Source organism: Schistocerca gregaria, chromosome 3 (genome assembly GCF_023897955.1).
Source record: "Schistocerca gregaria isolate iqSchGreg1 chromosome 3, iqSchGreg1.2, whole genome shotgun sequence".
Taxonomy (NCBI): Eukaryota; Metazoa; Arthropoda; class Insecta; order Orthoptera; family Acrididae; genus Schistocerca; species Schistocerca gregaria.
Window position 1 is genome coordinate 367,298,240 of NC_064922.1, and position 15,668 is coordinate 367,313,907.

Here is a 15,668-nt window from a genome sequence, read left to right on the forward strand (position 1 = left end):
GTGGCGACGAGCACGCGGAAGTCGGTTCTTCAGTTTGCCAAGGGCACCACATTACAGGCATCACAGCTGTGGGCAGCCTGCCGGCTAGCGGCCTTGTTGCGATGATGACATACGACTCACCGTGGTTCCGTTCGCTGTGAGGTCTCTTTAGACATTCTGCAAGAGCTTGTGATTATGAGCGATGCTCTGTTTTTCCCTTAAAAGAATCTTGCAGCTCTTTGCTTGGCACGTCCCTCCACAACAAACGCTATTTTGAAGGCCAAGTATTTCGCCGCCACCTATCGAGACTTCATGAAACTTCAGAGGCTGAAGCGTAAATATTCCACGACGCTCCACAACAAATTCCACATTTTTCAGCCGAAACTGACCGAGAAAAAATGAGTTGCATTAGTCATTTAACACTCGTCGTAATACATATCCATCAACCATAAGTAGTCAATAGCAACCGAAAAGTCGGTAGTTTTTTCACGAAATTCTGAAATGGTCTCCAGCTTTACCCTTTTACATATAGTACATGCTAATCAGCGATTGAATTAGCGACAATTTAAAGTCATACTGATTACTAATTGATTGTGAATGTTTCAGATACATGAAGGATTTTCAGAACCCGCTACCAGTCAAACATTTTTCTTGAGTTTCTGAAGTATAGTTTGACGATCGACATCAGAGAGATATCACAGAAACTTGTGCTGAAGACAAGTGACGGACAACACCGGCATCTACACATCAATAGTTTTGTTTTGCCTTCCTTCTTGTTTCTATAAATTGTAGTGACATGTTTTGAGTGTCCATTACAAGTTTATAAACAGCGGTTAATAAGATCTAAGGAACCTTAGCAATGGATATAACAGAATACACCACAGAAAGACGGACAATGTGAATGTTTTTTTATGTGACTTAGACCAAAAGAACGATGTACATTTTCCCTTGTATTAGGCTAGGCTTCTCTTTCTCCGTAGGATGACCACAGCATGTGCCTAAACTGTGAAGAATAATGTTAATACCTATACGTAGTTCGTTTAAACATTTTTTGTGTCGTTATTGTACTTTAAGGGTGATGTTTGTACCTCGGAACACGTTGCTCTACTAAATAAATAAACAAATAAAGCAAAGCAACAAATATTCGTGACTGGTAGTGGTCTCCGAAAAACCTTATCATATGAATTAGACATACCTACCTTCCTAGTAACTCGTAGCACCCCTTTTTAGTGGCTGCGAAACTTCATGGAAGTCCAAACTGTGCAAATCTTGATTGGTAGCGTTTAGATTAAGTTTCCTTTAATTTGTACGTCTATGGTCACAAACGTTTTGTTAACAGATTACCGGTTTCGGTCTTTAATGACCATCATCAGATCTGTTTCATAAAAACAAAGTCCTAATGTACTGCAGCCATAGTGGCATCGTCAAATGTTGCTGCAGTACATTAGGACTTTGTTTTTATGAAACAGACCTAATGATGGTCATTACAGACCGAAACCGGTAATCTGTTATCAAAAAGTTTGTGGCCATAAGACGTAAATTAAAGAAAACTTATTATATATAAGGGGTCACTGACTTTTTCGCGACGATGTCGCTGCTTGGGTTGAGATTAGATGGCATGGACAGTAACGCAGGGCCCCCAAGTCCTTGGAGTGTTACTGTAAAAAACACGACACATTTCCCGTCAGAGAAGCGCGGCAATATGTCACGGACGAAGCGCGCGAGGCATTGCATGGACAGACCTACAAACACAGGTGTTTACTTGCCGGCGGCGATGGATCGCAAACGTCAGTTCTTAAGCCGTCGGCACACGGACCGTGCATTCGAATAGCAGCGCTGAGGGTGGCGGCTTCACGGTGCTGCTAAACGCTCAGAAACGTGCGAAGCACAGTGGGGGAAAACCCCAAAAAGCTGCCCAAATGTCGAAAAATAAAGTTCATGTTTCGGTAATTTCTAGTCGTGAGTTAGGTTGGGTCGAAGATCGAATTCCGGTCGCCAGAGACACCTAGCCTCTATACCTGTTGTTGTAGTACAGTTGAAAGGGAAGCCCTCAGCAAGCTAGACTAGTCGAGCAGTGAGCAAATATTTTAAGGCTACATTCAACAGGACGCCAAATCTCTAAAAATCAATCGATTTCAATTCTTAAGGATGGAATCAAGAGCCTCAAGTAAGTAGAAAATCATTATGTAACATAAAATTAACAATAATAGTCCATGTTCCTCCCCCCCCCCCCCCCCCCCCCCCATGAACCATGGAACTTGCCGTTGGTGGGGAGGCTTGCGTGCCTCGGCGATACTGATAGCCGTACCGTATGTGCAACCACAACGGAGGGGTATCTGTTAAGAGGCCAGACAAACGTGTGGTTCCTGAAGAGGGGCAGCAGCCTTTTCAGTAGTTGCAAGGGCAACAGTCTGTATGATTGACTGCTCTGGCCTTGTAACAATACCCAAAACGGCCCTGCTATGCTGGTACTGCGAACGGCTGAAAGCAAGGGGAAACTACGGCCGTAATTTTTACCGAGGGCATGCAGCTTTACTGTATGATTAAATGATGATGACGTCCTCTTGGGTAAAATATTCTGGTTACTATATTACCATATAGTCCCACATTCGGGTCTCCTGGCGGGGACTACTCAAGAGGATGTCGTTTTCAGGAGAAAGAAAACTGGCTTTCTGCGGATCGGAGCGTGGAATGTCATTTAATCGGGCAGGTAGGTTAGAAAATTTAAAAAGGGAAATGGATAGATTAAAGTTAGATATAGTGGGAATTAGTGAAGTTCGGTGGCAGTAGGAACTAGGCTTCTGGTCAGGTGCCTACAGGGTTATAAACACAAAATCAAATAGGGGTAATGCAGGAGTAGGTTTAATAATGAATAGGAAAATATGTATGAGGGTGAGCTACTACAAACAGCATAGTGTACGCATTATTGTGACCGAGATAGATACGAAGCCCACATCTATTACAGTAGTACAAATTTATATGCCAACTAGCTCTGCAGATGACGAAGAAATTGAAGAAATGTATGATGAAATAAAAGAAATTATTCAGATAGTGAAGGGTGACGAAAATTTAATAGTCATGGGTGACCGGAATTCGGTAGTAGGAAAAGCGACAGAAGGAAACGTAGTAGGTGAATATGGACTTGGCCTAAGAAAAGAAAGGGGAAGCCGCCTGGTAGAATTTTGCAGAGAGCACAACTTAATCATAGGTAACACTTGGTTCAAGAATCATAAAAGAAGGCTGTATACATGGAAGAACCCTGGAGATACTAAAAGGTATCAGATAGATTATATAATGGTAAGACAGAGATTTAGGAACCAGGTTTTAAATTGTAAGACATTTCCAGGGGCAGATGTGGACTCTGACCACAATCTATTGGTTATGACCTGTAGATTAAAACTGAAGAAACTGCAGAAAGGTGTGACTTTAAGGAGATGGGACCTGGATAAACTGAAAGAACCAGAGGTTGCACAGAGCTTCAGGGAGAGCATAAAGGAACAATTGACAGGAATGGGGGGAAAAAATACAGTAGAAGAAGAATGGGAATCGTTGAGGGATGAAGTAGTGAAGGCAGTAGAGGATCAAGTAGGTAAAAAGACGAGGGCTGGTAGAAATCCTTGGGTAACAGAAGAAATATTGAATTTAATTGATGAAAGGAGAAAATATAAAAATGCAGTAAATGAAGCAGGCAAAAAGGAATACAAACATCTCAAAAATGAGATCGACAGGAAGTGCAAAATGGCTAAGCAGGGATGGCTAGAGGACAAATGTAAGGATGTAGAGGCTTATCTCACTAGGGGTAAATTAGATGCTGCCTACAGGAAAATTAAAGAGACCTTTGGAGATAAGAGAACCACTTGTATGAATATTCAGAGCTCAGATGGAAACCCAGTTCTAAGCAAAGAAGGCAAAGCAGAAAGGTGGAAGGAGTATATAGAGAGACTATACAAGGGCGATGTACTTGAGGACAATATTATTGAAATGGAAGAGGATGTAGATGAAGATGTAATGGGAGATACGATACTGCGTGAAGAGTTTGACAGAGCAATGAAAGACCTGAGTCGAAACATGGCCCCGGAGTAGACAACATTCCATTGGAACTACTGACGGCCTTGCGAGAGCCAGTCCTGACAAAACTCTACAATATGGTGAGCAAGATGTATGAGACAGGCGAAATACCCTCAGACTTCAAGAAAAAAATAATAATTCCAATCCCAAAGAAAGCAGGTGTTGACAGATGTGAAAATTACCGAACTATCAAATTAATAAGCCATAGCTGCAAAATACTAACTCGAATTCTTTACAAACGAATGGAAAAACTACTAGAAGCCGACCTCGTGGAAGATCAGTTTGGATTCCGTAGAAATGTTGGAACACGTGAGGCAATACTGACCTTACGACTCATCTTAGAAGAAAGATTGAGGAAAGGCAAACCTACATTTCTAGCATTTGTAGACTTAGAGAAAGCTTTTGACAATGTAGATTGGAAAACTCTCTTTCAAATTCTGAAGGTGGCAGGGGTAAAATACAGGGAGCAAAAGGCTATTTACAATTTGTACAGAAACCAGATGGCAGTTATAAGAGTCGAGGGGCATGAAAGGGAAGTAGTGGTTGGGAAGGGAGTGAGACAGGGTTGTAGCCTCTCCCCGATGTTATTCAATCTGTATATTGAGCAAGCAGTAAAGAAAACAAAAGAAAAATTTGGAGTAGGTATTAAAATCCATGGAGAATAAATAAAAACTTTGAGGTTCGCCGATGACATTGTAATTCTGTCAGAGACAACAAAGGACTTGGAAGAGTAGTTGAACGGAATGGACAGTGTCTTGAAAAGAGGATGTAAGATGAACATCAACAAAAGCGAAACGAGGATAATGGAATGTATGCGAATAAAGTCGGGTGATGCTGAGGGAATTAGATTAGGAAATGAGACACTTAAAGTAGTAAAGGAGTTTTGCTATTTGGGGAGAAAATTAACTGATGATGGTCGAAGTAGAGAGGATATAAAATGTAGACTGGTAATGTCAAGGAAAGCATTTCTGAAGAAGAGAAATTTGTTAACATCGAGTATAGATTGAAGTGTCAGGAAGTCATTTCTGAAAATATTTGTATAGAGTGTAGCCATGTATGGAAGTGAAACATGGACGATAACTAGTTTGGACAAGAAGAGAACAGAAGCTTTCGAAATGTGGTGCTACAGAAGAATGCTGAAGATTAGATGGGTAGATCACATAACTAATAAGGAGGTATTGAATAGATTTGGGGAGAAGAGGAGCTTGTGGCACAATTTGACAAGAAGAAGGGATCGTTTGGTAGGACATGTTCTGAGGCATCAAGCGATCACCAATTTAGTATTGGAGGGCATCGTGGAGGGTAAAAATCGTAGAGGGAGACCAAGAGATGAATACACTAAGCAGATTCAGAAAGATGTAGGCTGCAGTAGGTACTGGGAGATGAAGAAGCTTGCACAGGATAGGGCAGCATGGAGAGCTGCATCAAACCAGTCTCAGGACTGAATACCACAACAAGAACAACAACAACAACAGTCCATGCGATAAGAATAAATTAATCATTTATGCGTGCGTAAATGAGCGGAAGATTACAATGGAAAATTTTAAACACTAAGAGAAAAGTTTGTAAGTTCATCGATCTGACCGATCGCACGTAGTATATGGACCTATTACTGAGTGAAAAAAATTGAAACTTACTGCATCTAGCTGCAACTGTGTCTCTTGTACGAATACTTCGAACGTGAAACATCGTTTCCTGAATTTCGTACACCAACGAAGCAGAATGTTGCTCTTTTCCTTGAATTTATCTGCGGTCTTCATTGTATTGCGAGTTCTGTGATACGTATTTCAACTTTATGAATATAGTTTTCGCCTTTACAAATAACATTTTGGAATGCATAATAGTAACGAGGTTAAATAAGGAATTATCGAGACTGGCCGCGGTGGTCTCGCGGTTCTAGGCGCGCAGTCCGGAACCGTGGGACTGCTACGGTCGCAGGTTCGAATCCTGCCTCGGGCATGGATGTGTGTGGTGTCCTTAGGTTAGTTAGGTTTAAGTAGTTCTAAGTTCTAGGGGACTGATGACCACAGCAGTTGAGTCCCATAGTGCTCAGAGCCATTTGAACCATTTTGAACCACCATAACCCGGTTCTCGCACCTTCCGACTTCATCCGTTTGGTCCAATGAAGTATGCACTCCGCGGGAATGTTACTGATGCAGCAAGACGTTGGCTCCGTCGTCGACCAGTAAAGTGATATACCCGCCCTCTCAGAAGCACAATATCCACAATCGCCCTCTAATCTAAGGTTGTTGGGACTCTGTGTTTCATTTGCAAGAGTTTTTAGCTGTCACACAGAAAATCTCTAGTTTCGGTCAAAATCTAAACGCTTTTGCAGAAGTGACTGTGAAAATGACAGACTCGTTCAAGAAGGAGTAATTGAAAGATTCTAATCACTTAATTGCTTTTGAAGTGTATTATAGCTATGACTGCATTCAACACATTTGCTTATGTTTCAGTAAAACAAACTGGTTGATTGATACATTAAGAATATGTCATTATATTGTATACGTCTTGTCAATATTTACCCACAACATTCAGTTCTCAAAGTACGAATACGACGTCAGCTGTATTGGTTACTACAGACACATGGATCGAGACTCGAGCTAGGATTTCCCTCTGAGTACGAGCGGTCGCCTTAGCCAATACGGCTATCCGTGCACTTCTCCTAGACCAATTAAAGCGTTCATGTGTCATAGTGTCTACGTCCCACAGTGCTCCCACATCGTTTGTGTGTTTGTCGCATAGGAAGATGTTATGTTTTTCTCGTCAGTTTACGTTGCACTGCCGTGAAATAGAGGGCAGTGTTTGTGTTTTACAGTGTCTGTATTTTTTTTATTTTTTATTTTTTTTTTTTGTCATCAGTCTGCTGACTAGTTTGATGGGGCCCGCCACGAATTCCTTTCCTGTGCTAACCTCTTCATCTCAGAGTACCACTTGCAACCTACGTCCTGAATTATTTGCTTGACGTATTACAATCTCTGTCTTCCACTACAGTTTTTGCCCTCTACAGCTCCCTCTAGTACCATGGAAGTCATTCCCTCACGTCTTAGCAGATGTCCTATCACCCTGTCCCTTCTCCTTATCAGTGTTTTCCACATATTCCTTTCCTCTCCGATTCTGCGTAGAACCTCCTCATTCCTTACCCTATCAGTCCACCTAATTTTCAACATCCGTCTGTAGCACCACATCTCAAATGCTTCGATTCTCTTCTGTTCCGTTTTACCACAGTCCATGTTTCACTACCATACAATGCTGTACTCCAGACGTACATCCTCAGAAATTTATTCCTCAAATTAAGGCCGGTATTTGATATTAGTAGACTTCTTTTGGCTAGAAATGCCTTTTTCGCCATAGCGAGTCTGCTTTTGATGTCCTCCTTGCTTCTTTCGTCATTGGCTATTTTACTGCCCAGGTAGCAGAATTCCTTAATTTCATTGACTTCGTGACCATCAATCCTGATGTTAAGTTTCTCGCTGTTCTCATTTCTACTACTTCTCATTACCTTCGTCTTTCTCCGATTTACTCTCAAACCATACTGTGTACTCATTAGACTGTTCATTCCGTTCAGCAGATCATTTAATTCTTCTTCACTTTCAGTCAGGATAGCAATGTCATCAGCGAATCGTATCATTGATATCCTTTCACCTTGTATTTTAATTCCACTCCTGAACCTTTTTTTTATTTCCATCATTGCTTCCTCGATGCACAGATTGAAGAGTAGGGGCGAAAGGCTACAGCCTTGTCTTACACCCTTCTTAATACGAGCACTTCGTTCTTGATCGTCCACTCTTATTATTCCCTCTTGGTTGTTGTACATATTGTATATGACTCGTCTCTCCCTATAGCTTACCCCAACTTTTTTCAGAATCTCGAACATCTTGCACCATTTTATATTGTCGAAAGCTTTTCCCAGGTCGACAAATCCTATGAATGTGTCTTGATTTTTCCTTTAGCCTTGCTTCCATTATTAGCCGTAACGTCAGAATTGCCTCTCTCGTGCCTTTACTTTTCCTAAAGCCAAACTGATCGTCACCTTGCGCATTGTCAATTTTCTTTTCCATTCTTCTGTATATTATTCTTGTAAGCAGCTTCGATGCATGGGCTGTTAAGCTGATTGTGCGATAATTCTCGCACTTGTCACCTCTTGCCGTCTTCGGAAATGTGTGGATGATGCTTTTCCGAAAGTCAGATGGTATGTCGCCAAACTCATATATTCTACACACCAACGTGAATAGTCGTTTTGTTGCCACTTCCCCTAACGATTTTAGAAATTCTGATGGAATGTTATCTATCCCTTCTGCCTTATTTGACCGTAAGTCCTCCAAAGCTCTTTTAAATTCCGATTCTAATACTGGATCCCCTATCTCTTCTAAATCGACTCCTGTTTCTTCTTCTATCACATCAGACAAATCTTCACCCTCATAGAGGCTTTCAATGTATTCTTTTCACCTATCTGCTCTCTCCTCTGCATTTAACAGTGGAATTCCCGTTGCACTCTTAATGTTACCACCGTTGCTTTTAATGTCACCAAAGGTTGTTTTGACTTTCCTGTATGCTGAGTCTGTCCTTCCGACAATCATATCTTTTTCGATGTCTTCACATTTTTCCTGCAGCCATTTCGTCTTAGCTTCCCTGCACTTCCTATTTATTTCATTCCTCAGCGACTTGTATTTCTGCATTTCTGATGTCTGTATAGTTAGATGCAAACGTCCTTCATACATGCTCGCATTAGTGTGCATAATCGACACTGACATCCGGCAGAACACGAAACCCAGGCATCATCGAATACAATTAAAAATAGGCGACAGTACTGGCATTGTCAATAGAAATGATGCTACCTTTTATAAAATAATTATTCATGTTTGCAGGTGGCGATATTCAGCCGCCAAAAAATTGTTAAAATTCGTGGTGAAACCTTCACCTGTCATTTATTTTGCAAAATTCGCAACTAGTTTTCGTTAATGGCCATAACCAACCTTATCTGGCATAAATAGCAGTAATTTGAACAAAAATGAATAACTCTTGTAAGCCCACATAGAACGTAAAAAATTCCACAATAATAACTGTGAACGATATTTTTCGTCAAGGAGCAATTCCACATCGACAGCTGGTAAGACATTGCCAAAATAAATGACAGCTCAAGGATTCGCCAAGAATTTTAACTTTCATAATAAACTGGGGTACAATTATACAAAACTCTGTGTCATAAGCTGCGTTAGATGTAGCTCCTTTAGACTTGTTTTACCAATATACAATTATACAAAATGCAATGAAGTGAAAACTTAACCCAATAAAAACTATTCTATTATTATAAGATTTGTAAATTTTTGCAGTAATGGAATAGATTAAAAACCCAAATGAAACGAAAATTTAGAAATGATTATAAAGAAAATGCGTAAGTTGCCTACAACATGTGCTTGCGAAACACATTTCTGTTACTTTATGCAACCCCTGTTAACATACCCAAATATAAGCTTAAGGAGCTAACAGGATTACATAAAAACACTAAAACATCCGTCGAAAAGAAGCCAAACGGTTGAAAACTAAGCCTAGAATAAGCCCAAATGTGGCGTAGATGAGTACTAATCGCAGGAATACAACCACCATAGGGCCCTTCGTACCTCGTGACACGATGCCTCTGTGAGGACGCCTAGTGACGTTTCTTTACGAAATGAATTAAATACACAATAATGAAATGAATAGATCGATTGAGATAAAATCAGTGGAGATGCAATGAAATGAAATATTATCAGTGGAAAAGGTTCAGATATACCTGCAATATAATGGCATAGTGGAAACTGAATATTTGTGCCACACTGGGATTCGAACTCTAATTCCCTGGCTACCACGAGCAGTTACTTTCACCATTTCGCTATGTGCGCACTCCTCCAGATCCGACTCAAGCTATTATTGTCACTGAGATTTTCGCCTGTGATTTTCGAACACGATTCCCAGAGGATCTCTCATTGGCTCTTATTCTCTTTGAACGGAAGCACATTTTTCATCTTTAAAGAGTTTAATAAACATAAAATATACTAATAATACGTCGTAATCTCTACTAACGAGATCACCACCAAGCTATGATGCTTCTTGGTTCAACCATTAAGGCTACTACATTACATTATGTCACTCAGATTCCAAGGATCTCACGCTAAAACGGCTTTTTAGACATGGAAAGAAGTCAAGGATGCAGATTTTAAACTGTCTGGCAAAAAAGTGAAGCACTAACAAAAGAAGGAAGAACCAAAATGAAACTTCACGGGTTGAGCGGATATGTCGTGCTATTTCACCGATTACAAAATCGAGCCACATTCACAAATTGTGCAGAATGAGACCACTTATCAGTATGACCTTGCACTTCCTCCTGCATGCATTTATTTTGTTCATGACGGTTTCAAAATAGTCGTACTTTTTGCAGAGGAAAGCTGGCCCACAACTATTGTGCAAGTCGTGTTTGATATCCTCAATTACTGGCGCTTGGGCGGAGTTAACCTCGGCGCTGGTTCCACACAAGTTACGTAGAAGATAGCTCTGACAATCAGAGTATCTCACCATCACGCTGACAGTGAAGTACTTAACATTTGTGGATGGGCATCGCGATACCGTTGCATGAAATGTAACATATGACGAAGGATGTCAGTGACGTAGCGTCACAGTTCCCTCATTCAGTATCAGTCGTGAACTGCACTCACACCCAACAGCTCCCAACACTATAAACCCATGAACAACAAATATGTGATACGTCAAAACAATGGTACGAAGGCATTTCGAAAAGTAAAGATACAATGGCTCGCAGTCCTTAAATAGAAATTTTTTTTAGAAAACGTCAGTTACATCTTATTAACTAGATTATTTGTTATTTTTCGACATAATCACTCCCGTTATCCAAACATTTGTTAAATAGATGCACAAGCTTTTGTATCCCACAGTCATAGAAGGTTGCCGCCTGTTGTCGTAACCAAATTTCAACTTCATCTTTGTTCTCTTCATTGTCGTGGAATGATTTTCCATCAAAATATGACTTCAGGTAACGGAACACATGGAAGTCGGTGGGCACAAGGTCCGGGCTGTATGGCGGGTGGTCCACTACGTCCCATTTGAATTGTTTCAGAAGTCCTTTGGCTACGAGCGCTGTGTGAGGCCGAGCGTTGTCACGAAGCAAGCGTACTCCACTTGTCAGCATTCACCTGAGTTTGTTTTGAATTGTCCTTCGAAGACGTTTCAAAATGTTTCAAATGGCTCTGAGCACTATGGGACTTAACATCTATGGTCATCAGTCACCTAGAACTTAGAACTACTTAAACCTAATTAACCTAAGGACAACACACAGCACCCAGCCATCACGAGGCAGAGAAAATCCCTGACCCCGCCGGGAATTGAACCGAGGAACCCGGGCGCGGGAAGCGAGAACGCTACCGCACGACCACAAAATGCAGGCGATGTTTCAAAGTCTGGCAATATGCAGCAGCATTAATTGTCGTTCCAGGAAGCATAAATCCCAACAGAAGAATGCCTTGTCTGTCCCAAAAAGCAGAAGACTTAATTTTCTTCGCTGAAATCAACTTTTTGCATTTCTTGGCTTTTGGTGAATTCGAATGGCGCCATTGCATTGATTGTTGATTGGATACTGGTACATGGTGATAAACCCATGTCTCGTCACCTGTCACAATGTGATCAAGGAACTCATTACACCTGCTTCAGCAAAGCGTGTGAGGAAGTCGAGTGCAAGGGCCCATGCCTTTCCTTTTGTGTTCTTCCGTTAACAGTTTTGGAACCCAGCCCGCACACAATTTCCTGTACCCTAACTTGACAGTCACAACGTCATAAAGAGTTGTCACTGACATGTCTGGTATGATCTGAAGCAATTCTTCCAATGTGAGACGTCTATTCGCACGAATTGCTTCCTCCGTTCTCTGAAGAAGGGCATCAGAGATCACAAATGGCTAACTTGTTATTTGTTCGTCATGAACATCGGTCCTACCTTCAGAGAAATGACGACATCATTTCGTTACATTTTGACGATTCATAAATTTCCCATAAACAGAAACAATTTCTTTGTCAATATCCGCTGGTCGCTGACCTTTTGCGTGAAGAAAACTTGTGACGGAGGGCACTTCTCATTTGGCGGGATTCTGAATCGGTGCAGCCATTTTAAACACGACCTACTCCAACCAGGAGGAACGTTCAACTGCCGAGCGACCGCGAGGAGAAAGCTAATGATTCAAGGTTAACACCAGTGTTGCCAACTTGCTCGCCAAAACTCTTCTGTTCCTCTGGCCTACAGTGTATCTTTACTTTCCGAAATACCCTCGTACTTCAGAACAATAGAACAATGGGGCCTTTACCCATGTCATCACTTCCGAAATACCCTCGTACTTCAGAACAATAGAACAATGGGGCCTCTACCCATGTCATCACAGCACTCGCCGAAGATAGTTATCCAGGATACTGCAGAACCACATTTCATGCTGAACACAATGTTGCACCACGTATCAGCAGTGCATGCTTCTCGGTCACAGCATCACTCCAAACGCAGCCTATGCACGATGCCGAGTACTGCTAATCTCCGACCAATAACGACGAGTATGCCTGGCCCCACGTTCCCATGTCATCCAACAGTGGGCCACTGCCACATTCTAATGCCCCACAAATCTGGATAACACACGAGTAGACCAGCTGGCAAATGGGGATGAGGCCCATTTTGGACTCTGTCAGGAACTGATTACGCTATCCCACCCGAGTGCATGGCAACTCCAAGTCTTTCTCAGTGATTACTCAACATCTGACGCTGTTTATAGCCCTTGTATACTCTACCAGGCCTGGTGACAACACTAACAACTCCGATGTAAAACTTCCTAGTAGATTAAAACTGCGTGCCGGACCGATACTCGAACTCGGTACCTTTGCCTTTCGCGGACAAGGCAGAATTGGCAGAACTGAAGCTGTGGAGGTGAATCGTGACTCGTGCTTCTGTAGCTCAGTCGGTAGAGCACTTGCCCGCAAAAGGTAAAGGTCCCTAGTTCGAGGCACGGTCCGGCACACATTGTTAATCTACCAGGAAGTTTCACTGGACTCGCATTCGGGAGGACGACGGTTCAATCCCGTCTCCAGCCATCCTGATTTAGGTTTTCCGTGATTTCCCTAAATCATTTCAGGGAAATGCCGGGATGGTTCCTTTGCAAGGGCACGGCCGATTTCCTTCCCCATCCTTCCCTAACCCGAGCTAGCGCTCTGTCTCTAATGACCTCGTTGTCGACGGGACGTTAAAAAATACACTAACCCTAACCCTAACCAGGAAGTTTCACACCAGCGCACACTCAGCCACAGAATGAAAAATCTCATTCTGGAAACACTAATGTACTCTGGTGCCTGTTCTACATGTCACAAACCATTCCAACTCTGAACATTGTAACAGTCGCCGATTGCGTGTACGTGGACGAAGCTACTTTGATGTACAACTATTCCTGCATGGTTCTTCACTTTTTTTGTCACGCAGTGTATTTGCACCCAAGTGTCCACTTTCTGCGCCAATTTAAAGCCCTTCAAGTGTTTGTATAAGTCATTTTTGTCCTATTTTATTTTCAGGCTTTATATTATTTCTTGCTGCCAACGACCTTGTCGCAGTGGTAACACCGGTTCGCGTCGGATCACCGAAGTTAAGCCCTGTCGGGCTGGGCTAGCATTTGGATGGGTGACCATCTGTTCTGCCGAGCGTTGTTGGCAAGCGGGGTGCACTCAGCCCTTGTGAAGCAAACTGGGGAGCTACTTGATTCAGAAGTCGCGGCTCCGGTCTAGGAAATTGACATACGGCCGGGAGAGCGGTGTGCTGACCGCATGCCCCTCCATATCCGCATACAGTAACGCCTGTGGGCTAAGGAAGACATTGCGCTCAGTCGGTTCCTTTGGGCCTTCATCGCCTGTGAGGGAGGAGTTTTTAGTTTTAGGTTATATTACTTCTTGAGAAAAAAAATGGTTTAAATGGCTCTGAGCTCTATGGGACTTAACATCTAAGGCCATCAGTCCCCTAGACTAAGAACTACTTAAACCTAACTAACCAAAGAACACCACACACCCATGCCCGAGGCATGATTCGAACCTGAGACCGTAGCGGTCACGAAGTTTCAGACTACAGCGCCTAGAACCGCTCGGCCACTCCTGCCGGCTCTTGAGAAAACAATAGTTCATTTGGTACGAGGGCTATCCACAAAGTAGATTACATTTTGGAATTAAAAATAAATAAAGTATTGGGATTTTTTTTATTATATACAGATGAAAGCCACACTTTAATACTAATTTTATACATAGCTGTCGTAGCGATGGAGGATCTTGGAAATTCCTTCGTCGTAAAATTCGGCCTCCTGCGCCTTCAACCACGTGGTTACCTCTTCTTGAAGCTGTGCGTCGTCATAAAAACGCTGCATAGCCAACCACTTCTTCATTGCTGGGAATAAGTGGAAGTCGCTCGGTGCCAGGTCGGGACTGTACGGCGGATGAGGAAACAACCCCCACTTAAAAGATTCGAGAACTTCACGAGTGGCATTTGCCGTATGGGCCAGGGCGTTGTCGTGAATCAGCAAGATCTTTGAGCCCAACTTTCCCCTGCGCTTGTTTGTATTGCTCTTCTGAGGTTGTTCATAGTTTGGCAATACCTTTGAGAGTTTATTGTAGTGCCTTTTTCCAGGAAATCCACAAAAATCGTATTTCTACCCTGTTACTGATTAACCACGTGTCTGAAGGCGCAGGCGGCCGAATTTTACGACGAAGGAATTTCCAAGCTCGTCCATCGCTACGACAAGTGCCTTAATTTAAATGGCAACTATGTAGAAAAGTAGTATTTAAGTGTGGCTTTCATCTGTATGTAATAAAAAAATTCCAATACTTTATTTATTTTTAACTCCAAAACGTAATGTACTTTGTGGATAGCCCTCGTACATACAGTGCTTATTCTTCAGTCGGTTCGACTCACGTAAATACTGCCCACTGTTTTCGTAGTTCCAATCCTACTGTGCTGTTTTAGTGCCACTGGTTGTCTGGTTGATTTGAAGGAGGGGACAAGACAGCGAAGTCATTGGCCCCATCGGATCGGGGAAGGATGGGGAAGGAAGTCGGCCGTGCCCTTGCAGATGAACCATCACGGCATTTGCAAGAAGTGATTTCCCTGTATCACCAGGATGGTCGGACCCGGGTTTGAACTGTTGTCATCCCGAATTCGACTCCAATGTGCTAACCACTGCGCCACCTCGCTCGGTATTTTGGTACGAATAAAAGGGCGGTCACAGATGATTTAAAATGGTTCACGTGTTAATTTATACGCCATAATATACTGAAAAGTGTCAGCTGACCAATGTATGGTTACGACCGGCCTCTTCGCTGACATTACCTCAGAAAGCTTTGTTGAGTGTGAGGTTCGGCCCTGATGTCACGTGACATTTGCAGAGCCGTTGTTTTGAATTCTAGGTTATTCGATTCTTGCGTGACTCACGGTGAAATAAAAAGACCAAGACTGACTCGAAGCACTGAATAGTATCCTACAAGAAATAGCGTTTCCGTTGCCCTATTAATTCCCAGAAACGAACGGGAAGCAAAACGACCTATAAAAGCGATAGGGAAGTTAATTAGAA

At 42.4% G+C, this 15,668-nt stretch overlaps 1 protein-coding gene and 1 pseudogene across 2 annotated transcripts in view; one reads left to right on the forward strand and one right to left on the reverse strand.

The window, feature by feature from the left end:
* Positions 1–15,668, reverse strand: part of LOC126353821 (potassium voltage-gated channel subfamily KQT member 1-like) — a 2,608,463-nt gene that overhangs the window by 2,072,962 nt on the left and 519,833 nt on the right. The window lies entirely within an intron of this gene.
* Positions 13,653–13,770, forward strand: LOC126357250 (5S ribosomal RNA; annotated as a pseudogene).